The sequence below is a fragment of the Moschus berezovskii genome, chromosome 10, assembly GCF_049115385.1.
Source record: "Moschus berezovskii isolate FMDL1 chromosome 10, NW_MosBer_1.0, whole genome shotgun sequence".
Classification (NCBI taxonomy): domain Eukaryota; kingdom Metazoa; phylum Chordata; class Mammalia; order Artiodactyla; family Moschidae; genus Moschus; species Moschus berezovskii.
This window is the reverse complement of record NC_142469.1, coordinates 251436-275229: the sequence shown is the minus strand read 5'-3', so window position 1 is coordinate 275229 and position 23794 is coordinate 251436.

Here is a 23794-nt window from a genome sequence, read left to right as displayed (position 1 = left end):
AGGAGACATTATGTCCCAGGGACTGCACGAGCGAGTTCCTGAGGTCCCTGTCGCAACCCGAGAAGGACCCCAATCTTCCCGCCACAACTCGAGAAGAACCACAAGATCCTGCACTCAAAGTGAGATGAGGAAAATTTCCCCTTTGAATCTCAAGAGAAATCGCACATTTCTGCTTGAAACTTGAACGGGTACTTGACACACTTTATGCGACTCAAGACATTCCCTGATAGCTGTCCCCACTTGAAGGGAGAACAAAATTTATGGACAAACGTTAGATGAGGCCCGATTCGCATTCCTCACCTCGTTAGTAATACCGATGTTCCCCTCCCAAAACGAAATGAGTCATGACTTCCCAGGGAATACACCAGCGAGTTCCTGAGGTCCCTGTAGCAACTTGAGAAGGACCCCTAGCTTCCCGCCTAAACTCGAGAAAAACCACAATATTCTGCACTCAAGGTGAGATGTGGAAAATTTCCCCTGCAGAATATCCAGAGAAATCCCACATTCCCGCTTGAAACGCGAAAAGTTTCTTGACACCCTTTAAGCGACTCAAGACATTCCCTGACATAGCTGTCCCCACTTGAGAGGAAAACACAATTCATGGACTCAACTTTACATGAGGCATTATTCCCATTCCACACCTCGAGAGTAATCCCGATGTTCCACTACCATAAGGAAAGGGGACCTGAATTCCCAGGGTCTACACGAGTGAGTTCCTGAGGTCTGTGTCACGACTCGAGAAAGACCCCAAGCTTCCCGCCACAGCTCGGAGAAAAACCAAAGATTCTGAACTCAAGGTGAGATGAGGAAAATTCCCCTGGCAGAGTCAAGAGATATCCAACATTCCCGCTTGAAACGCCCACAAGTAATTGACACCCTTTATGCGTCTCAAGACATTCCTTGACATAGCTGTCCCAATTTCAGAGGACACCAAAATTTACTGACTCATCTTTAGATGAGGCCCTATTCCCATTCCACGCCTCGAGAGTAATCCTGCTGTTCCCCTACCAAAACGAAACGAGACCTATCTTCCCAGGGACTACAGGAACGATTTACTGAGATCCCTTTCTCAACTCGAGAAGGACGCCTAGCTTACCAAGCAAACACGAGAAAAACCACAAGATTCTGCACTCAAGGTGAGATGAGGAAAATTTCCAATGCAGAGTCTCAGGGGAAATCCCACATTCCCTGTTGAAACGCGAACGGGTATTTGACACCCTTTATGCGACTCAAGACATTCCCTGGCATAGCTGTCCCCACTTGAAAAGATAACAAAATTTATGGACTCAAAATAGATGAGGCCCTATTCCCATTCCACACCTCGAGAGTAATACCAGTGTTCCACTACCAAAATAAAAGGAGACCTGACTTCCCTGGGACTCCACGAGTGAATTCCAGAGGTCCCTGTCACAAATCGAGAAGGACCCCAAGCAACCCGCCGCAGCTCGAGAAAATAACACAATATTCTGCGTTAAAGGTGAGAAGAGGAAAATTTCCCCTGCAAAGTCTAAAGAGAAATCGCACATTCCCGCTTGAAACGCGAACGGGTACTTGACACCCTTTATGCGACTCAAGACGTTCTCTGACATAGGTGTCCACACTTGAGAGGAAAACACAATTTATGCACTCAACTTAAGATGAGGCCCTATTCCCAATCCACGCCTCGAGAGTAATCCCGATGTTCCCCTACCAAAAGGAGAGGCGACCTGACTTCCCAGGTACTACACCAGCGAGTTCCTGAGGTCCCTGGCGCAACTTGAGTATGACCCCAAGCTTCCCGCCGCAAATCGAGAAAAACCACAAGATTCTGCACTCAAGGTGAGATGAGGTAAATTCCCCCTTTAGACTCTCAAGAGAAATCCCATATCCCCGAGAGACGTGAACGGGTACTTGACACCCTTTTTTTGCGACTAAAGACATTCCATGACATAGCTGTCCCCACATGAGAGGAAAACACAATTTATGGACTCAACATTAGATGAGGCCCTATTCCCATTCCATGCATTGAGAGAAATCCCGAGGTTCCCATACCAAAACGAAAGGAAACATGACTTCCCAGGGACTACACGAGCGATTTCCTGAGTTCTGTTTCGCAACTCAAGAAGGACTCCAAGATTCCCGCCGAAACTCGAGAAAACCCACAAGATTCTGCACTCAAGTTGAGATGATGAAATTTCCCCCAGCAGAGTTAAGAGATATTCCAAATTCCTGCTTGAAACGCAAAAGGGTATTTGAAACCCTGTATGCTGCTCAAGACATTCCCTGATATAGCTGTCCCCACTTGAGAGGAGAACACAGTTTATGGCCTCAACTTTAATGAAGCCCTATTCCCCTCCACGCCTTGAGAGAAATCCCGATATTCCCCTAGAAAAACGAAAGCAGATCTGACTTCCCAGGGACTACACTAGCGAGTTCCTGACGTATCTGTCGCAAATTGAGAAGGGGCCAAAGCTTCCTGCCACAACACGTGAAAAACCACAAGATTCTGCACTCAAGGTGAGATGAGGAAAATCTCCCCTGCAGAGTCTTAAGAGAAATCCAACATTCCCGCTTGATTGGCGAACGGGTAATTGACACCCTTTATCCGACGCAAGACATTTTCTGACATAGCTGTCCGTACTTGAGTGTAGAAACAATTTATGGAGTAAACTTTAATGATGACCTATTACCCTACCACGCACCGCTAGTAGTCCTTATGTTCCCCTACCAAAAGGAAAGGATACCTGATTATCAGGGTCTACACGAGGGAGATCCTGAGGTCCCTGTCGCAACTCGAGAAGGACCCCAAGCATCTCACCTCAACTCGGGAAAAACCACAAGATTCTGTACTCAAGGTGAGATGAGGAAAATTTCCCATGTAGAGTCACAAGAGAAATCCCACATTCCCGCTAGAAACGTGATCGGGTACTTGACACCCTTTAGGAGACTCAAGACATTCCCTGACAAAGCTGTCCATACTTGAGAGGAGAATACAATTTATGGACTCAAATTTAGATGAGGCCCTATTCCCCTTCCACGCCTTGAGAGTAATGCCGATATTCACCTACCAAAACGAAAGGAGACCTGACTTTCCAGGGACTACACTAGCGAGTTTCTGATGTCCCCGCTGCAAATTGAGAAGGGCCCAAAGCTTCCTGCCACAATACGAGAGAAACCACAAGATTCTGCACTCATGGTGTGATGAGGAAAATTTCCCCTGCAGAGTCTCAAGAGAAATCCCAATTTCCCGGTTGAAACCCAAACGGGTACTTGACACCCTTTATGGGACTGAAGAAATTCCCTGACATAGCTGTCCCCTCTTGATTAGAGAACACAATTTATGGCCTCAAATTTAAATGAGGCCCGATTCCCATTCCATGGCTGGATAATAATCCCGATATTCCCATAACAAAACGAAAGGAGACTTGAATTCCCAGGGACTACAAGAGCGTGTTTTTGAGGTCCCTTTCGTAACTCGAGAAGGTCCCCAAGCTTCCCGCCGCAACAAGAGAAAAACAAAAACATTCTGCACTCAAGGTGACATGAGGAAAATCTCCCCTACAGAGTCTCAAGAGAAATCTCACATTCCCGCTTGAAATGCGAATGGGTACTTGACACCCTTTATGCGATTCAAGACATTCCCTGACATAGCTGTCCGTACTTGAGAGTAGAACACAAATTATGGACTCAACAGTAATGAAGCCCTATTCCCCTGCCAGGCCTCGCTAGTAATCCCGAATTCCCCTACAGAAACGAAAGGAGACCTGACTTCCCAGGGACTACAGAGCGAGGTACTGTGGTCCCTGTCGCAACTCGAGAAAGGACCCAAGCTTCCCGCTACAACTTGATAAAAACCACAAGATTCTGTACTCAAGGTTAGATGAGGAAAATTTCCCCTGCAGAGTCTCAAGAGACATCCCACATATTTGCCTGAAATGTGAACGGATACGTGACACCCTTTATGCAACTAAAGACATGCCCTGTCATAGCTATCCCCACTTAAGAGGAGAACATAATTTATGGACTCAAGCATAGATGAGGCCCTATTCACATTCCACGCCTCAAGTGTAATCCCGATGTTCCCCTACCAAAATGAAAGGAGACCTGACTTCCCAGGGACTACACCAGCGAGTTCCTGAGGTTCCTGTCGTAACTCCAGAAAGACCCCAATATTCCCGCCCCAACTCGATAAAAATCACAAGATTCGGCAGTAAAGGTGTGATGAGGAAAATTTCCCATGCAGAATCTCAAGAGTAATTCAACATTCCCGCTTGAAACGCGAATCATCCCTTTAAACCCTTTATGCGACTCAAGACTTTCCCTGACATAACTCTTGCCACTTGAGAGGAGAACAGAGTTTATGGACTCCACTCTAGATGAGGCCCTATTCCCATTCCAAGCCTCGAGAGTAATCCTGATATTCCTCTAATTAAAAAAAGGAGAACTGACTTCTTAGTGACAACACAAGCAAGTTCCTGAGGTCCTGTCGCAACTCGAGAAAGACCCCAAGCTACCCGCCGCAACTCGAGAAAAACCACAAAATTATGCACTCAAGGTGAGATGAGGAAAAGTTCCCCTGCAGAGTCTCAAGAGAAATCCCACATTCCCGCTTGAAACGCGAACGGATTTTTGACACCCTTTATGAGACTCAAAATATTCCCTGACATACCTGTCCCCACTTGAGAGGAGAACACAGTTTATGGACTCAACTTTAGATGAGGCCCTATTCTCATTCCACGCCTCGAGAGTAAACCTGATGTTCCCCTAACAAAACGAAGGAAGAGCAGAGTTCCGAGGAACACAAGAGCGAGTTCCTGAGGTCCGTGTCGCAACTCGAGAAGGACACCAAGATTTCCCCCGAAACTCGAGAAAAAACACAATATTCTCTACTCAAGGTGAGGTGAGGAAAATTTCCCCTGCAGCATCTCAAGAGAAATCCCACATTCCTGATTGAAATGCAGTCGGGCACTTGACACCCTTTATGCGACTCAAGACATTCCCTGACATAGCTGTCCCCACTTGAGAGGAGAACACAATATTTGGACCCAACTTTAGATGAGGCCCTATTCCCTTTCCACGCCTTGAGAATATTTCCGATGTTCCCCTCCCTAAAGAAAAGGAGATCTGACTTCCCAGGGCCTACACCATCGACTTCCTGAGGTCCCTTTTGTAACTCCAGAAAGACCCCAAGCTTCCCGCCGCAACTCGAGAAAAAACACAAGATTCGGCAGTAACGGAGAGATGAGGAAAATTTCCAATGCATAGAATCAAGAGTAATCCAACATACCCGCTTGAAACGAGAATCGGTACTTGACACCGTTTATGCCACTCAAGAATTTCCCTGACTTAACTGTCACCACTTGAGAGGAGAACACATTTTATGGACTCAAATTTAGATGAAGCCCTATTCCCATTGCATGCCTCGAGAATAATCCCGCTGTTCCCCTACCAAAACGAAAGGAGACCTGACTTCCCAGGGACTATATGAGTGAGTTCCTGAGGTCCCTGTCACAGCTCGAGAAAGACCCCAAGCTTCCTGACGCAACTCGAGAAAAACCTCAATATTCTCTACTCAAGGTGAGATGAGGAAAATTTCCCCTGCAGTCACAAGAGAAATCCCACATTCCCGATGGAAATGCGATTGGGCACTTGACACCCTTTATGCGACTCAAGACATTCCCTGATATAGCTGTCCCCACGTGAGAGGAGAACACAATTTATGGCCTCAACTTTAGATGAGGCCCTATTCTCATTCCAGGCCTCAAGAGTAATCCAAATGTTCCCCTACCAAAACGAAAGGTGACCTGATTTCCCAGGGGCTACACGAGCGAGATCCTGTGTTCCCTGTTGCAACTCCAGAAGGAACCCAAGCTTCCCGCCTCAACTAGAGAGAAACCACAAGATTCTTCACTCAAGGTGAGATGAGGAAAATTTCCCCTGTAGAGTCTCAAGAGAAATCCCACATTCACGCTACAAACGCGAACGGGTACTTGACACACTTTAGGCGACTCAAGAAATTCCCTGACAAACCTGTCCATAATTGCGAGGAGAACACAGTTTATGGACTCAACTTTAGATGAGGCCCTATTCCCATTCCATGGCTGGATAATAATCCCGATGTTCCCATACCAAAACGAAAGGAGACTTGAATTCCCATGGACTACAAGAGCGTGTTTTTGAGGTCCCTTTCATAACTCTAGAAGGACCCCAAGCTTCCCGCTGCAACAAGAGAAAAACCACAAGATTCTGCACTCAAAGTGACATGAGGAAAATCTCCCCTGCAGAGTCTCAAGATAAATCTCACATTCCCGCTTGAAATGCGAACGGGTACTTGACACTCTTTATGTGACTCAAGACATTCCCTGACATAGCAGTCCCCACTTGAGAGGAGAACATAATTTATGAACTCAACAGTAATGAAGGCCTATTTCCCTTCCAGGCCTCACTAGTAATCCCGAATTCCCCTATCAAAATGAAAGGAGACCTGACTTCCCAGGGACTACAGAGCGAGGTACTGAGGTCCCTGTTGCAATTCGAGAAGGGCCCCAAGCTTCCCGCCGCAACGTGAGAAAAACCACAAGATTTCTGCACTCAAGGATAGTTGAGGAAAATTTCCCCTGCAGAGTCTGAAGAGAAATCCCACATTCCCGCTTGACACACGAAAGAGGAACTGATACCCTTTATGAGACTCAAGACAATCATGATATCGCTGTCCATACTTCAGAGGACAACACAATTTGTGGACTCAAATTTAGCTAATCCCTATTTTCATTCATGCCTCGAGAGTAATCTCGATGTTCCCCTATGAAAACAAAAGTAGACCTGACTTCCCAGGGACTACACTCGCGAGTTCCTAAAGTCCCTGTCGGAATTCGAGTAGGGCCAAAAGCTTCCCGCCACAAAACGAGAAAAAACACAAGATTCTGCACTCGAGGTGAGAGGAGGACAATTTCCCATGCAGAGTCTCAAAAGAAATCCCACATTCACGCATGAAACGATAACGGGTACTTGACACCATTTCTGCAACATAAATAAGACCCTTACTAAGCAGTCCCCACTGGAGACGAGCGCACAATTAACGGACTCATCTCTAGATGTGTTCCATTTCACATTCAATGCCTCGAGAGAAATCCCAATGTACCCTTTGCAACAGGAAAGGGACCTGACTTCCCTGGGCCTACACAAGCGAGTTCCTGAGATCCCCGTCTCAATCGAAAGGGACCCCAAGTTTTCAGCTGCAACTCGAGAAAAACCACAAGATTCTCTCCTCAATGCGAGATGAGGAACATTTCTGCTGCAGAGTCTCAAAGGAAATCACCTTCCCGCTTGAAATTGGAACGGGTACTTGACACCTTTTCTGCAACCATAAAAGTTCCCTGACTAAGCTGTTCTTACTGGAGAGGAGCACACAATTTACGGACTCATATCTAGATGACTTCCAATTCCCATTCCACGCCTCCAGAATAATCGCGAAGTTTCCCTTCCAACACGAAATGAGACGTGACTTCCCTGGGGCAACACGAGCGAGTTACTTAGGTCCCCGGCAAAACTCGAGAAGGACCCCTAGTTTCCCCCCGCATCTCGTGAAAAACCACAAGATTGTGCACTCAACGTGAGATGAGGAAAATTTCCCTTGCAGAGTTTCAAGAGAAATCCCACATTCTCCCTTTAAACTCCAACGTGTACTTGACACCCTTTATGAGATTCAAGACATTCCCTGATATTGCTTTCCCCACTTGAGAGGAGAACACAATTTATGGACTCAACTTTAGATGAGGCCCTATTCCGTTTCCACTCCTTAAGAGAAATCCCGATGTTCCCCTACCAATACAAAAGGAGACCTGACTTCCCAGCGAGTACACGAGCAAGTCCCTGAGTTCCCTGTCGCAACTCGAGAAGGAACGCATGCTTCCCGCCGCAACTCGAGAAAAAACACGAGATTCTGCACTCACGGTGTGATGAGGAAAATTTCCCCTACAGAGTCTCAAAAGAAATCCCACATTCCCGCTTAAACTCGAACGGGTACTTGACACCATTTCTGTGACATAAATAGGACCCTTACTAAGCAGTCCGCACTGGAGAGGAGCACGCAATTAACGGACTCATCTCTGGATGTGTCTCAGTTCATATTCCATGCCTCAAGAGAAATCCTGAAGTACCCTTTCCATCAGGAAAGGAAACCTGACTTCCCTGGTGCTACACGAGCGAGTTCCTGAGATCCCTGTCACAACCTGAAAGGGACCCCAAGCTTTCAGCTGCAACTCGAGAAAAGCCACAAGATTCTCTCCTCAATGCGAGATGAGGAACATTTCTGCTGCAGAGTCTCAAGCGAAATCACACATTCCAGCTTGAAACTCGAAAGAGTACTTGAAACCCTTTCTGCTACACAAAAAGTTACCTGACTATGCCGTCCCCACTGGAGAAGAGCACACAATTAACGGACTCAACGCAAGATGAGACCCAAATCACATTCCACGGCTTGAGCGGAATAACGAGGTTCCCTTCCAGTACAATTGGAGACCTGACGTCCCTCGGACAGCACGAGCGAATTCCTGAGGTCCCCGTAGCAATTGAGAAGGAGCTGAAGCTTCCGGCCTCATCTTGAGAAAAAACACAAGATTGTGCACTCAAGGTGAGATTAGGAAAATTTCCCCTGCAAAGACTCAAGAGAAATCTCACATTCCCACATGAAACTCGAATGGGTACATGACAAGCTTTATGCGACTCAAGATATTCCTGACACTGCTGTCCCCACTTGAGAGGAGAACACAATATATGGACTCAACTTTAGTTGAGGCCCTATTCCCATTCCTTTCCTCGAGAGTTATCCCGAAGTTCCCCTACCAAAAACAAAAGGAGACCTGACTTCTCAGGGACTACACGAGCGAGTTCCTGAGATCCCCGTCGCAACCCAAAAGGTACTCCAAGCTTCCAGCCACAACTCGAGTAAAACCAAAAGATTCTCCCCTCAATGCGAGATGAGGAATATTTTTGCTGCAGAGTCTCAAGAGAAATCACACATTCCTGCTTGAAACTCGAAAGGGTACTTGAAACCCTTTCTGCAACGCAAAAAGATCCCTGACTGAGCCGTCCCCACTGGAGAGGAGCACACAATTAACGGACTCAACACAAGATGAGACTGAAATCACATTCCATGCCACGAACGGAATCCAGAGGTTACCCTTCCACACGATTGGTGACCTGACGTCCCTGGGAAAACACGAGCCAGTTCGTGAGGTCCCCGTCGCAACTTGAGAAGGACCCCAAGCTTCCCGGCGCAACTCGAGAAAAACCACAAATTCTGCACTCAATATGAGAATAGGAAAATTTCCCCTGCAGAGTCTCAAGAAAAATCCCACATCCCCACTTGAAACGCGAACAGGTACTTGACACCCTTTATGCGACTCAAGACATTCCCTGACATAGATGTCCCCACTGGAGAGGAGAAAACAATTTATGGACTCAATTTTAGATGGGGCCCTATTCCCATTCTACTCCTCGTGTGAAATCCCGAGGCTCTTCTTGTAACAAGAAAAGTGACCTGACCTCTCTGAAGTAAAAAAAGCTAGATTCTGAGGCCACTGTCCCAACTCGAGAGGGACTACAAGCTTGTCGCCACAACTCGATAAAACCACGAGATTTCCCCATCAAAGCGAGATGAGGAATTTTCTTCTGCAGAGTCTCAAGGGAAATCCCACATTCCCAATTGAAATTGGAATGGGTACTTTTCGCCATTTCTGCAACCATAAAATTTCCCTGATTAAGCTGTCCCTACTGGAGAGGAGCACACAATTTACGGACTCATCTCTAGATGACTTCCAATTCCCATTCCATGCCTCGAGAATAATCCCAAAGTTTCCCTTCCAACACGAAATGAGACTTGACTTCCCTGGGGTAACACGAGCGAGTTACTGAGGTCCCTGTCGAAACTCGAGAAGGACCCCTAGCTTCCCGCCGCATCTCTTGAAAAACCACAAGATTGTGCACTCAACATGAGGTGAGGAAAATTTCCCTTGCAGAGTTTCAAGAGAAATCCCACATTCCCGCTTTAAACTCCAACGTGTACTTGACACCCTTTATGCGACTCAAGACATTCCCTGATATAGCTGTCCCCACTTGAGAGGAGAACACATTATATGGACTCATCTTTAGATGAGGTGGTATTCCCATTCTATGCCTCGAGTATAATCCTGAAGCTCTCCTTGCAACAAGATGGGTGACCTGACATCCCTGAAGTGAAAAGAGCTAGGATCTGAAGTCACTGTCCCAACTCGAGAAGGACTACAAGCTTCCCGCCGCAACTCGATAAAAACCACGAGATTACCCCATCAATGTGAGATGAGGAATTTTCTGCTGCAGAGTCTCCAGGGAATTCCCACATTCCCGCTTAAATTCGAACGGGTACTTGACACCATTTCTGCAACCTTAAAAGCTCCCTTACTAAGCGGTCCCCACTGCAGAGGAGCACACAATTAACAGACTCATCTCTAGATGAGTCCAAATTCACATTCCATGCCCTGAGATAAATCCCGAAGTACCCTTTACAACAGGAAATGAGACCTGACTTCCCTGGGGCTACAGGAGCGATTTCCTGAGATCCCCGTCTTAACCTGAAAGGGAACCCAAGCTTTCAGCTGCAACTCGAGAAGAACCACAAGATTCTCCCTTCAATGAGAGATGCGGAATATTTCTGCTGCAGAGTCTAAACAGAAATCACACATTCCCGCTTGAAACTCGAACGGGTACTTGACACGCTTTATGCGACTCAAGACATTCGCTTACATAGCTGTCCCCACTGGAGAGGAGAACACAATTTATGGACTCAATTTTAGATGAGGCCGTATTCCCATTCTACGCCTCGAGTGTAATCCCAAAGCTCCCCTTGCAAAAAGAACAGTGACCTGACCTCTTTGAAGTAAAAAGAGCTAGGTTCTGAGGTCACTGTCACAACTCGAGAGGGTCTACAAGCTTCCTGCCGCAACTGGATAAAAATCACGAGAATCCCCCAGCAATGCGAGATGAGGAATTTTCTGCTGCAGAGTCTCAAGGGAAAACCCACATTCCCGCTTGAAATTCGAACGGGTAGTTGACACCCTTTCGGCAACCATAAAAGTTCCCTGACTAAGCCGTTCCTACTGGAGAGGAGCACACAATTTAAGGACTCATTTCTAGATGACTTCCATTTGCCATTCCACGCCTCCAGAATAAACCCGAAGTTTCCCTTTTAACACTCAAGGAGAACTGACTTCCCTGGGGCATGACCAGCGAATATCTGAGGGCCCCGTCGCAACTCGAGAAGGACCCCAAGCTTCATGCCACACCACAGAAAAACCACAAGATTCTGCACTCAAGGTGAGATGAGGAAAATTTCCCCTGCAGTGTTTCAAGAGAAATCCCACATTCCCGCTTGAAACTCAAATGGATACATGACACCCTTTATGCGACTCAAGACATTCCCTGACATAGCTCTCCCCACGTAAGAGGAGAACACAATTTGTGGACTCAACTTTAGGTGATGCCCTATTCCCATTCCACGCCTAAAGAGTAATCTCGAAGTTTCCCTATCAGAAGAACGGAGACCTGACTTCCCTTGGGCTACACTAACCAGTTCTTGAGATCCCCGTCTCAACCCGAAAGGGACCCCAAGCTTTCAGCTGCAACTCGAGAAAAACCACAAGATTCTCTCCTCAATGCGAGATGAGGAACATTTCTCCTGCAGAGTCTCAAGAGAAATCACACATTCCCACTTGAAACTCGCAAGGGTACTTGAAACACTTTCTGTGACACAAAAAGTTCCCTGACTATGCCGTCCCCACTGGACAGGAGCACACAATTTACGGACTCAATATTTGATGAGGCCCTATTCCCATTCCACGCTTCGAGAGTAATCCCGAAGCTCTTCTTACAAAACGAAAGGAGACATGACTTCGCTGAAGCACCACGAGTGAATTCCTGAGGTCCCCGGCGCAACTTGAGAGGGTCCCCAAACTTCATGCCACAACTTGAGAAAAACTACAAGATTCTACCTTAAGTGTGAGATGAGAAATTTTCCGCTGCAGAGTCTCAAGAGACATCCCATATTTCCGCTTGAAACTCTTACGGGTACTTGACACCCTTTATGTGACTCAAAAACTTCCATGAAATGGCTGCCTGCACGGAAAGGAGAACACAATTTACAGACTGATTCCTCGTTGAGGCCCTATTCTCTCGATGACTCCAGTTAATCCAGAAACTCTCTTGCAACACGGAAGGAGACCTGACCTCCCTGAAGCAACACGAGCGAGTTCCTGTGGTCCCCGACGTAACTCGAGAGAGACCATATGCTTAGTGCCGCAACTCGAGAAAAATCAAAAGACTCCCCATCAATGTGAGATGAGGAATATTTCTGCTGCAGAGTCTCAAGAGAAACCCCACATTCCCAGTTTAAATTCGAACAGATAGTTGACACCCTTTCTGCGACACAAAAAGCTCCCTGATTAAGCCATCCACGCAGGAGAGGAGCACACAATTAACGGACTCATCTCTAGTTGAGGCCCAACTACCATTCCACTCCTCGACAGGAATCTCTAAGTTGCCCTTCCAACACGAAAGGAGACCTGACATTCCAGGGTCCATGGGAGCGAGTTCCTGAGGTCCCCATCCCAATTTGAGAGGGACTCCAAGTTTCCCGCCGCAACTCAAGAAGACCACAACATTCTGCCCTCAAGGCATGATGAGGGACTTTTCTGCTGCAGAGTCTCAAGAGATATCCCACATTTCCACTTGAAACTCGTACAGGTACTTGACACCCTTTATGCGACCCAAAACGTTCCCTGACATAGCTGTCCCCAGTACTGAGGAGCACACAATTTCTGGACTCAAACTTAGGTCATGCCCTGTTCCCATTCCACACCTCGACAGTAATCCCGAAGCTGTCCTTGCAACATGAAAGGAGAACTGATGTCCCTGAAGACCACGAGAGAGATCCTGAGGTCCCCATCGCAACTCGAGAGGGACCACAAGCTTCCCGCCACAACTCGAGAAAAACCAAAAGATTCAACCCTCAAGGTGAGATGAGGATCTTTTCCAATGTAGAGTCTCATTAAAATTCCACATTCCTGCTTGAAACTCGAAAGGGTACTTGACACCCTTTATGCGACTCAAAACTTCCCCACCATAACTGGCCCCACTGAGGAAGAGCACACAATTTACCTACACAATGCTAGATTCGGCCCTACTCCTCTGCTGTGCCATGGGAAGAATACCGTGGTTCCGTTCCAATGCGAAAGGAGACCCTACTTCACAGGGACAATACCAGCAATATCCTGAGATCCCCATCGTAACTCGAGAGAGACTACAAACTCCCCACCACAACTGGAAAAAACCCAAAAGATTCGGGCATCAATGCGAGATGAGGAAATTTTCTGCTACAGTGTCTCAAAAGAAATGCCACATTCCCGCTTGAAACTCATAGGAGGACTTGACACCATTTATGCGACTCAAAACTTCCATGATATAACCGGCCCCACTCAGGAAGAGCACACAATTTACCTACACAATGCTAGATTCGGTGCTATTCCTCTGCTGCGCCACGGGAAGAATACTGTGGTTCCCCTTCCAACACGAATGGAGAACAGACTTCCCTGGGACAACACGAGAGAGTTCCTGAGGTCCCCGTAGCAACTCCAGAGGAACCCGGAGCTTCCCGCCGTAACTCGAAATAAACCACAGGATTCCCCATCAATGAGAGATAAGGAAGTGTTCTGCTGCAGAGTCTCAAGAGAAATCCCACAATGCCGCTTGAAACTCGTAGCGGTACCTGACACCTTTTATGCGACTCAAAAAGTTCCCAGACATAGCTGTCCCCACTGGAGAGGAGAACACAATATACAGACTCATTCTTAGATGAGGCCCTATTCCCATTCCATGCCTGGAGAGTAATCCCAAAGCTCTCCTAGCAACACGAAAGGAGACCTGACTTCCCTGAAGCAATATGAGCGAGTTCCTGAGGTCGCGGTCATAACTCGTGATAGACTACAAGCTTCCCACAACAACTTGAGAGAAATCACAAGATTCCCCCATCAATGTGACATGAGGAACTTTTCTGCTGCAGAGTCTCAAGAGAAATCCCACATTCTCGCTTGAAACTCGAACTGCTACTTGACACCATTTCTGTGACACAAAAACCTTCCTAATTAAGCCGAACCCACAGGGGAATCGCACACAATAACGAACTCATCTCTATATGAAGCCCAATTCCCATTCCACGCCTCCAGAGGAATCCTGAAATTCCTCTTCCAACACGAAACGAGACCTGGCTTTCCTGGGGAAACACAAGCGAGTTCCTCAGTTCCCCATCACAATTCGAGAGGGACCCGAAGCTTCCCGCCACAACTCGAGGGAAACCAGAAAATTCTGCCCTCAAAGCCTGATGAGGAACATTTCCGTTGCAGATTCTCAAAAGAAACCCCACATTCCAGCTTCCAACATTACAGGTAACTTTACATCCTTTATGCGACTCAAAAATTACACCGACATACCCTGCCCCAGGGGAGAGGAACACTGAGTTTTGCCACAACTGACAAAGTGCCCCGTTATACAGTCTTGTTTTCCAGATGACAGTCGATTCACCTGCTTTGTCTGGAATGGAATCCGGACGTTTCCGTCGCACCCTAGGAGGAGGCCAGGACCACCTTGAACCTAGGGAGGATCCACAGGGTTTCAAAACACAATTGGAAAAGGAACCGATGTCCCCACCCACTAGAGATATTGTATGATTCCACGGCACAGATACAAATGTATCCTCGAGTATCAACTCACAAGAAGAATGGAGACCTGACTCCCCGAGTATTCTCGATACAATCTCCAATTACAAACTCAAATCGACTGTGGTCTAACACCCCTTTTACAAATCGAGAAGAAAGTGGAGTTCCATGCCTGAACACGAGAAGAGCCCCAGGTGAATGTTGAGAGCAACTCCAAGATGCATATCCCCACTGGAGAGGAACACACAGTTGACAAAATCAACACTAGATATGGCCCTATTCATCTGCTGCGTTTGGAGAGGAATCCCGAGGTTCCCCTTCCAACATTATAGGAGACCTTCCTTCACTGGGGCATCAAGAGTGATTTCCTGAGGTCCCCGTGACAACTCGAGAAGAACCCCAAGCTTCCCGCTGCAACTCGAGAAAAGCCACAAGACTCCCCCATCAATGTGAGATGAGGAAATTTTCTGCTGCAGAGTCTCAGGAGAAATCCCACATTCCCGCTTGAAACTCGAATGGGTACTTGACACCGTTTAGGTGACTCAAAAAGTTCCCTGACATAGCAGTCTCCAGTGCTGTGGAACACACAATTTATGGACTCAATGTTATATGAGGCCCTATTCCCATTCCACGCTTCGAGAGTAATCCCGAAGCTCTTCTTGCAAAAAGAAAGGAGACCTGACTTCACTGAAGCAACAAAAGCGAATTCCTGAAGTCCCCGGCGCAACTAGAGAGTGACCCCAAGCTTCCCAGCACAACTAGAGAAAAAACACAAGATTCTACCCTCAATGTGAGATGAGAAAATTTTCCGCTGCAGAGTCTCAAGGGAAATCCCACATTTCCGCTTGAAACTCTTACGGGTACTTAACACCCTTTATGCGACTCAAAAGTTTCCATGATAAAGCTGCCCGCATGGAGAGGAGAACATAATTTACAGACTCATTCTAAGATGAGGCTCTATTCTCATTCCACGCCTCCAGAGTAATCCAGAAGCTCTCTTGCAACACAAAAGAAGACCTGACCTCCCTGAAGCAACACGAACGAGTTACTGAGGTCCCCGACGTAACTCGAGAGAGACCACATGCTTCCTGCTGCAAAGCGAGAAAAATCAAAAGATTCCCCATCAATGCCAGATGAGGAATATTTCTGCTGCAGAGTCTCAAGAGAAACCCCACATTCCCGGTTTAAATTCGAACAGATAGTTGACACCCTTTCTGCGACACAAAAAGCTCCCTGATTAAGCCGTCCCCACAGGAGAGGAGCACACAATTAACGGACTCATCTCTAGATGAGGCCCAATTCCCATTCCACGACTCGACAGGAATCTCTAAGTTGCCCTTCCAACACGAAATGAGACCTGACATTCCAGGGTCCATGGGAGCGAGTTCCTGAGGTCCCCGTCCCAATTCGAGAGGGACTCCAAGGTTCCCGCCGCAACTCAAGAAAAACCACATCATTCTGCCCTCAAGGCATGATGAGGGACTTTTCTGCTGCAGAGTCTCAAGAGATATCCACATTTCCGCTTGAAACTCGAAAGGGTACTTGACACCCTTTATGCGACCCAAAACGTTCCCTGACATAGCTGTCCCCAGTACTGAGGAGCACACAATTTCCGGACTCAAACTTAGGTCATGCCCTGTTCCCATTCCACTCCTCGACAGTAATCCCGAAGCTGTCCTTGCAACACGAAAGGAGAACTGATGTCCCTGAAGATCACGAGTGAGTTCCTGAGGTCCCTGTCGAAAGTCGAATGGGACCACAGTCTTCCCCCCACAACTCGAGAGAAACCAAAAGATTCAGCCCTCAAGCTGAGATGAGGAACTTTTCCAATGCAGAGTCTCATTAAAATTCCACATTCCCGCTTGAAACTCGAAAGGGTACTTGACATCCTTTATGCGACTCAAAACTTCCCCAACATAACCGGCCCCACTGAGGAAGCGCACACAATTTACCTACACAACGCTAGATTCGGCCCTATTCCTCTGGTGCACCACGGGAAGAATACTTCGGTTTCCGTTCCAACACGAAAGCAGGCCAGACTTCCCTGGGACAACACAGGCAATATCCTGAGATCCCCGTCGCAACTCAAGAGAAACTACAAGCTACCAGCCTCAGCTGGACAAAAACCAAAAAATTCGCCCATCAATGCGAGATGAGGAAATTTTCTGCAGCAGAGTCTCAAGAGAAATCCCACATTCCCGCTTGAAACTCGTAGGGGTACTTGACACCCTTTATGCGACACAAAAATTCCCTGACATAGCAGTCCCCACAGGAGAGGAGAACACAATATACAGACTCATTCTTAGATGAGGCCCTATTCCCATTCCACACCTCGAGGGTAATCCCGAAGCTCTCCTTGCAACACGAAAGGAGACCTGACTTCTAAGAAGCAAAACGAGCGAGTTGCTGAGGTCCCTGTCATAACTCGAGAGAGACTACAAGCTACCCGCTGCTATGAGATCCCCCTCCAAGCGAGGTAGGTCCTGAGGATCTAGAAAAGCTCCAAGGTAAAACCGACTATGACATCACAACAGGACAGGATACCTGACACCCATAATGAGGCTATAGAAAAAGCCCTAATGAACGGCCTGATCACGACACAAGGACAGATTCCTCTTTTATAACTTGAAAGAAAAGCAGAATTCCATGCCTCAAATCGAAACGAAACGTGACCCCCCAGTAAAACCTTCGTAGCAACTCCAAGATCCCTGTCGCCACTGGAGAGGAACACACAGTTGACCGACTCAACGCTAGATGCAGCCCTATTCCTCTGCTGTGCCTAGAGAGTAATCCGGAGGTTTTCCTTCCAACATGATAGGAGACCTGACTTCCATGGGACAACACGAGAGAGTTCCTGAGGTCTCTGTCACAACTCAAGAAGAACCCCAAGTTTCCAGCCGCAACTCGAGAAAAACCACAAGATTATCCCTTCAATGCCAGATGAGGAAATTTTTCATTGCGGAGTCTCAAGAGAAATCCCACATTCCCGCTTGAAATTCGAATGGGTACTTGACACCCTTTATGCGACTCAAAAACTACCCGACATAGCTGTCCCCACTGGAGAGGAGCACACGTTTTTCCGACTCAACAGCAGAGGAGGCCCTATTCCCATTCCACGTCTCAAGAGTAATCCCGAAGTACCCCTTCCAAGATGACAGGAGACCTGAATTCCCTGAAGCAACACGAACGATTTCCTAGGTTCCCTTCGCAACTGGAGAGAGATACCAATCTTCCCTCCGCAGCTCGAGAGAAACAACAAGATTTTGCCCTAAAGGCGAGATAAGGAGCATTTCCGTTGCAGATTCTCAAGGGCAGTCCCACGTTCCCGTTGGAAACTCCAGAGGTTCTTAACATCCTTTATGTGACTGAAAAATTACACCGACCTACCCCATCCCAATCAAGAAGAACACTGAGTTTCCTGCCACAACTGACAAAGTGCCCTGTTTTCTGTTCTCTTTTCCAGATGACAGTCGATCCCACTGCTATGCCTGGAATGGAATCCGGACATTTCTGTGGCACAGTACAAGGAGGCCAGTACCACCTTGAAACTCGGGAATATCCACAGGGTTTCAAAACACAATTGGAAAAGGTACCGGTGTCCCCACCCACTCGAGATATTGTCTGATTCCACTGAACATATTCAAATGTATCCTCGAGGATCAACTCACAAGACGAGTGGAGACCTGACTCCCCGAGCATTCTCGATACAATCTCCAGGTACAAATTCAACTCGACTGTGGCCTAAAACCCCTTTTACAAATCGAGAAGGAAGCGGAGTTCCAAGTCTGAAAATGAGAGGAGGTCTGACTCCCCAGGTGAAATTTGAGAGCAATCCTAAGAACTCTGTTGCTACTGGAGAGGAATGCTGAGTTAAACCGATGTGAATCTAGATGCAGACCTCTTTCTTTGCAGCAACGCCAAGGAATCCTAAGTTTCCTCTTGCAAATGGAAAGGAGTTCTGACTTCCCAGAGACAACACGGGAGGCTCCCTGATATTCCCGTCGTTACTCAAGTGGATCACCAAACTTCCCATAGCAACTCGAGCAAAACCTCGAGATCCCTCTTTCAAAGCAAGATGAGGTAATCTTTTTTTCCTGAAACACATAGACAGAAGTCCCGAGTTCCTTTTCCAAATTCGATATGAGGCTTGACTTCCTTGATGCAACATAAGGGTCGCCCAGAGATACCCATCCCGATGAGATTAGAAAACTGAATTTCCTCACCACAATTTAAGAGAAGGCCTGTGATCACACCTCAGCTGAAGATAATGGGACATTCCACTTTCAAATGAAGAGGAATCCCATCTTCCTCTCACAGCACTTGATGCGTCCTTTCACATCTATTTAGACTCGAGGGCAACCCAATAGATACTGCAGCAAAGTCAAAGGACTCCGAGTTCACACTCAACTAGAGATGAGTCATGTTGTGTTTGCAGCAGCTCCAGTGGAACACGGAGTATCAACTCCTAATGTGATCGGAGGCATTAATCCCCCGCTGAGCCTCTCGAAAAAGCCCAAATTTCCCACTCAAACAGATAGCAGGCCTGATAATCCTTTTACAACTTGGGGGTAAATCTTAGTTCCCTCCTCAACGAAGACTAGGCCTGACTCCCAAGGGGAACTTTCATAGCAACCCCAAGATCCCTGTGGCCACTGGAGAGGAAAACTGAGTTTACCCTCTCAAGTTTAATGTGGCCCTCATGCCCTGCAACGACTCGAAAGGAATCACGAAGTTCCACTTACAACACGACAGGAGACCTGACTTCCATGAGGCAAAACTAGCGAGTCACAGTGGTTCCCGTTGTAACTCAAGAAGACCTCCAAGCTTCAAGCCGCAATTCGAGAAAAACCATGAAATTCTGCACTCCACGAACAGGTCGCCCATATCCGCTAATTAAACTTTCTGGATGTTCCCGACGAACAATAGCCAATCAGACTTTCTCTGTTTCCAGTGAAAAGAAACTCGGGTGCAGCCTCCCTTTCAGCACCGATCCCCAGGTCGGGTTGACAGTGTTCTGATCTTCCATCTGTGAGCCGCAGGCCACAGGTATCCTCGTTTGGCCTTGGCTGTGTGAGCAGCTGAAGGGAGTTTAGTCTCGGCAGGCGCCCAGCAGGCCTGTGGCTTCGGACCACCAGAGGTGAGCATCTCAGCAGACAGAAACAACCGTGCCAGAAGTGGAGTGGGATCCACCCTGAGGGTGGGCACTGATCGCCAAGAGATGCTCCTGTGGGACTTTGATGGGTCCTGCACACTCTTCTCCCAGAGAGCGAGAGAGATGTCTATGGGCTCTACTAGGCCCTCGGCTCCCTCTTTTGGTCCCGAAGGCTGGTTGTCACCATCTGGAGCACCTAGCTCTGAGATGATGACCACTGCCACCTGCACTGTGTTTCCCTTTGCCCGCGTGTCCATCCGAAGTGTCAGGTCATCTCTGACCTACACGAGACATGTGCATTTCCTCTCATTGGACCTGCATATGTTTCTTCTCTTTCCTTCCCGATCACTGATTTTCTCGAGGATATGGGGGCCAAAAGGATGGTGGGTCTTTCTCTGGCTTTGTGCTCTGAGGAACACTTCTCCCTTTGTTGGTGTGGGTTTATCTTTCCATTTCTCCTGCCTGGTTTATTGTTGTGAGTTTGTTTGTTCCGGCAGAAGAACTCAGCATTTCCCTTGTGCCTGAGGAGTCCGAATTACCACAGCACTGCCTACCTGGAGATTTTGAGCACATTTGCCAAGAGGCTTCGTTTGGCAGATGACATCTTGAAAGGACCTGCACTGTCCTTTCAGATACCCAAAGACTACTTCAAATGACATAGAAAGGAGAATTCTAAAGTTTGGTCTTCCAATATGTGGGGAGTTAGAAACTGCCCTGGAGAAGGGAAAAGCTACCAACTCCATGATTCTGCTCTAGAGAATTCCAAAGACTGTAGAATTCATGGGGTTGCCAAGATTCTAATAATACTGAGAGACTATAACTTTCAACTTCAGTCAGAGGAAAATCCAGTTTCCTTTCATTTCAGTGATTGGCATTGATCGTGGCCTCAAAAGGATGTGAAGAAATGCAGAGAAAAGTAGACTCAATGTTGTCAGAAGGGGGAGAGAGGAACGGGGATTACTTGCCATGGATCTAGGCTTTGCTGGGAAGTGGGGGGAATAGAATGAGGGTGTCTGAATGTAGACAGTGGTGATGCTTACAGAGCATTGTGAAGGCCTCCATATTCCCAGGTGGCTTCAAGGGAGGAAAATTTATTGATACACACTTATGAGCAAAATATACATAAAGCTACAAAAAACATAAAAGATGAGAAGAAAGATGCCTAGGAGCCTGATGAAAATCAGCTCAGGGGAAGGGAATTCAATCTCCCCTGGGTGGGGAGAGTGTGGACGGCGTCCACGGGGAACACACAGGGATGGAGGCTGCAGAGCCAACCGCACCCTTGGACCAGGTATTTGCAAAAAGGGCTCTGAGTCTATGTCCAGAATGGAGCCTGTTTTCCCTGCAGGGGAGGGACAGAAATGGTGTGCGTCTGAGTCCTTGGCAGGAGCCAGGGCAGGCTGCCCCTGCCCAGGTGGTCACTCAGGCCCTGACTAGGGTTCTGCCGCCAAAGCCCAAGCAGGTGCAAGTGCACGTGGAGGTGGAGGTTCTGGAAGGTGGGGTAGGACATCAGGGCCTGGGGCTGGTTGTCCTGCAGGCACAGGGATCCAATATGCTGAGGGTGCTGGCCAGTAGCCGGCTTGCCCCGTGTCTTTGGGTGGGGACGTCTCAGATCTCGATCTCCCCTCATTGGATCCCTGGGTCCTGCACCTGGAGCTCCCACCTCTGTAGGGACAGGTCTTGTTCGTGGAGGCTGGATGAGTCTGACGGCCAGAGCTAGAGCTTGGGGAAAAGAAGAGTTTGCCACAGGCCAGCCTTGCCATGTGCCTAAGTGGGCATGAAAGCTTCCTAGAGATGCACTAAGAAGGCCCAGCGTTGGTGTCTTCTCTGCAGTCTCCAAGATGGGTGGTTTGAGTCCAGCTTTTGTTCCAGGCCCAGCCTCAGCTCTTGAGGACTCATCCCTGTGTGGCTCAGCACCGCCTCCCCACACTCACATGCAGCATCCCCAGCCGCCTCACCTCTGCGCTCTGCTGTGTTGGGTTCCAGGTCCTCCTGCTGCCTCCGAGGCAGGGCTTCTCAGCGCTGTGGTTTAGAGCTGGCTGTGCTGAGCTCAGTGGCAGCCTGAGACTGGGTACCCGGGTGTGTGCTGGGTGGTGTCTGAGCAGCAGGCCTTGCCCGCTTCCTCTTCATCGTCAGTTCGCCTGAGCCCTCCGTGGTCACGCTCACCTGGAGCCAGCACTGGGCCTCCAGGGCTGGGGGTGGTGCTCTGAAACCTCCCTCTTGGAGGTTGATGGGGTTTGCACCTCAGGTGCCACCTCGGGTGGGACGCTATGCAATGATAGTGACCACCAGCCAGCCCTGCTTCAATATTTCTGAGCTGAGCCTGGACAAGATGTCTAAAGTTTCTTCCCGTCTGCCCTTTTGCTCGCAAAAAGAACAGATACGGGTGTCTGCTCAGTACCCACCGGGTGGACGGAGACCCACCATGAGGGTATGAGGTCAGCCTGGGCACACGGCTCAGCCCGGACGCTTCCCATGCCACCCAGCATGCTCTCCCCTGGGGTGTGGACACAAGCGACCCACGGGCTCCTGGCCCATATGCAGCTGGGCTTGCCTGAGGCAGACACACCCCAAGAAACCCCCATCCACACACAAGGAAAGGCCTCAGGCTTCCCCATATGGGACGGGAGAGGTGGCCTGACCTGGCCTGGGTCTCCCCTGTTACCTTTCGGTTCCTTCGGGCAAAGGGTCAGTGACTTCTCTGGGGGCCGTGAGCCAGCGTCGACCGCGTTCCCACAAACTCTGCCTGTGAGCTTGCCTGAGGCCCTGGCCTCTGGGCAGGGGCAAACAGCAGAACATCTTGTAAGCAAGCGATCTGGCTGGGGGCTCCTCTCTGCTGGGGAGGCCTGGAAACCCGGGTTTCAGGTTCTGTTGGGTTGTGTTTCCAGGAAGTGACATCATTTCCTGCTTTCGTGGCCAAGGTCCATTCCACAAAGTTCCCCAAGGGAACCTCTGTGTTTCTGGTTGTTCCCCCATGCCCTCAGGACACGTGCAGGCAAATTGACACCCACACAGCACAACCCACAGCCTTGAGGAGACCAGGGTGCAGCCAGGGCCTGAGCTCTGAGGACACAGCTGCTTTCAGCCTAGGCTCCTTCTTCTCAGAAGTGATGTGGCCCTGGGCAAGCCATGTGCCCCGCAGGGTTTCCACAGTCTCCCCATCTGTAGAGTGGGGATCACTTTCCCAATTCCTGCCTAGGTCTGTCAACCTACGAACAGCTCCAGTGCCTGTTCAAACTTTGGGCCGCTCTCACATGGAGCTTGGACACTGAGACTTCCCAATGAACGGATTCCACACAGGGCTGACCTAGCACAGAATGGGGCGGAATAAGGCTTAGATGGGCTCTGGGACCTTCGAAGATGAAGTCCACTTCCTGCCTGTTTCTTGACCCCAGCATTGGGAGGACCGGAAGGTAATATTCAGACATCGCCGCCTCTGATATCAACATTCCTCGTCCTACTCAAATGTCGAACTCTGCCTCAAGGGGTGGTGGAGCCTGCCCCAACAGTGGCTCCCCACATACTTCTTTTTGAGTCTCATCACCTTGGGTCATTTTCCCCCTTTCAGGGGGAATTGGCACTGTTACTTTTCCCAAACTCAAGTGAGATTCATGCAAATAGTGTGAAATCATTTCATTTACTCTCTCCATTGTTCAGTCTCTCTCCCTCGTTCCCTCTCTTTCTTGACCTTTCCAAATTCAGTCTGTCTCTTCCTCTCTGTGTTTCTCCTCTGGATGCTTGCATGCCTGAGAAATGCATGTATACATGTATATTGTTGACCTTCAGTTCAGTTCAGTTCAGTTCAGTCGCTTAGTCGTGTCCGACTCTTTGCAACCCCATGAACCACAGCACGCCAGGCCTCCCTGTCCATCACCAACTCACGGAGTTCACTCAAACTCATGTCCGTCGAGTCGGTAAT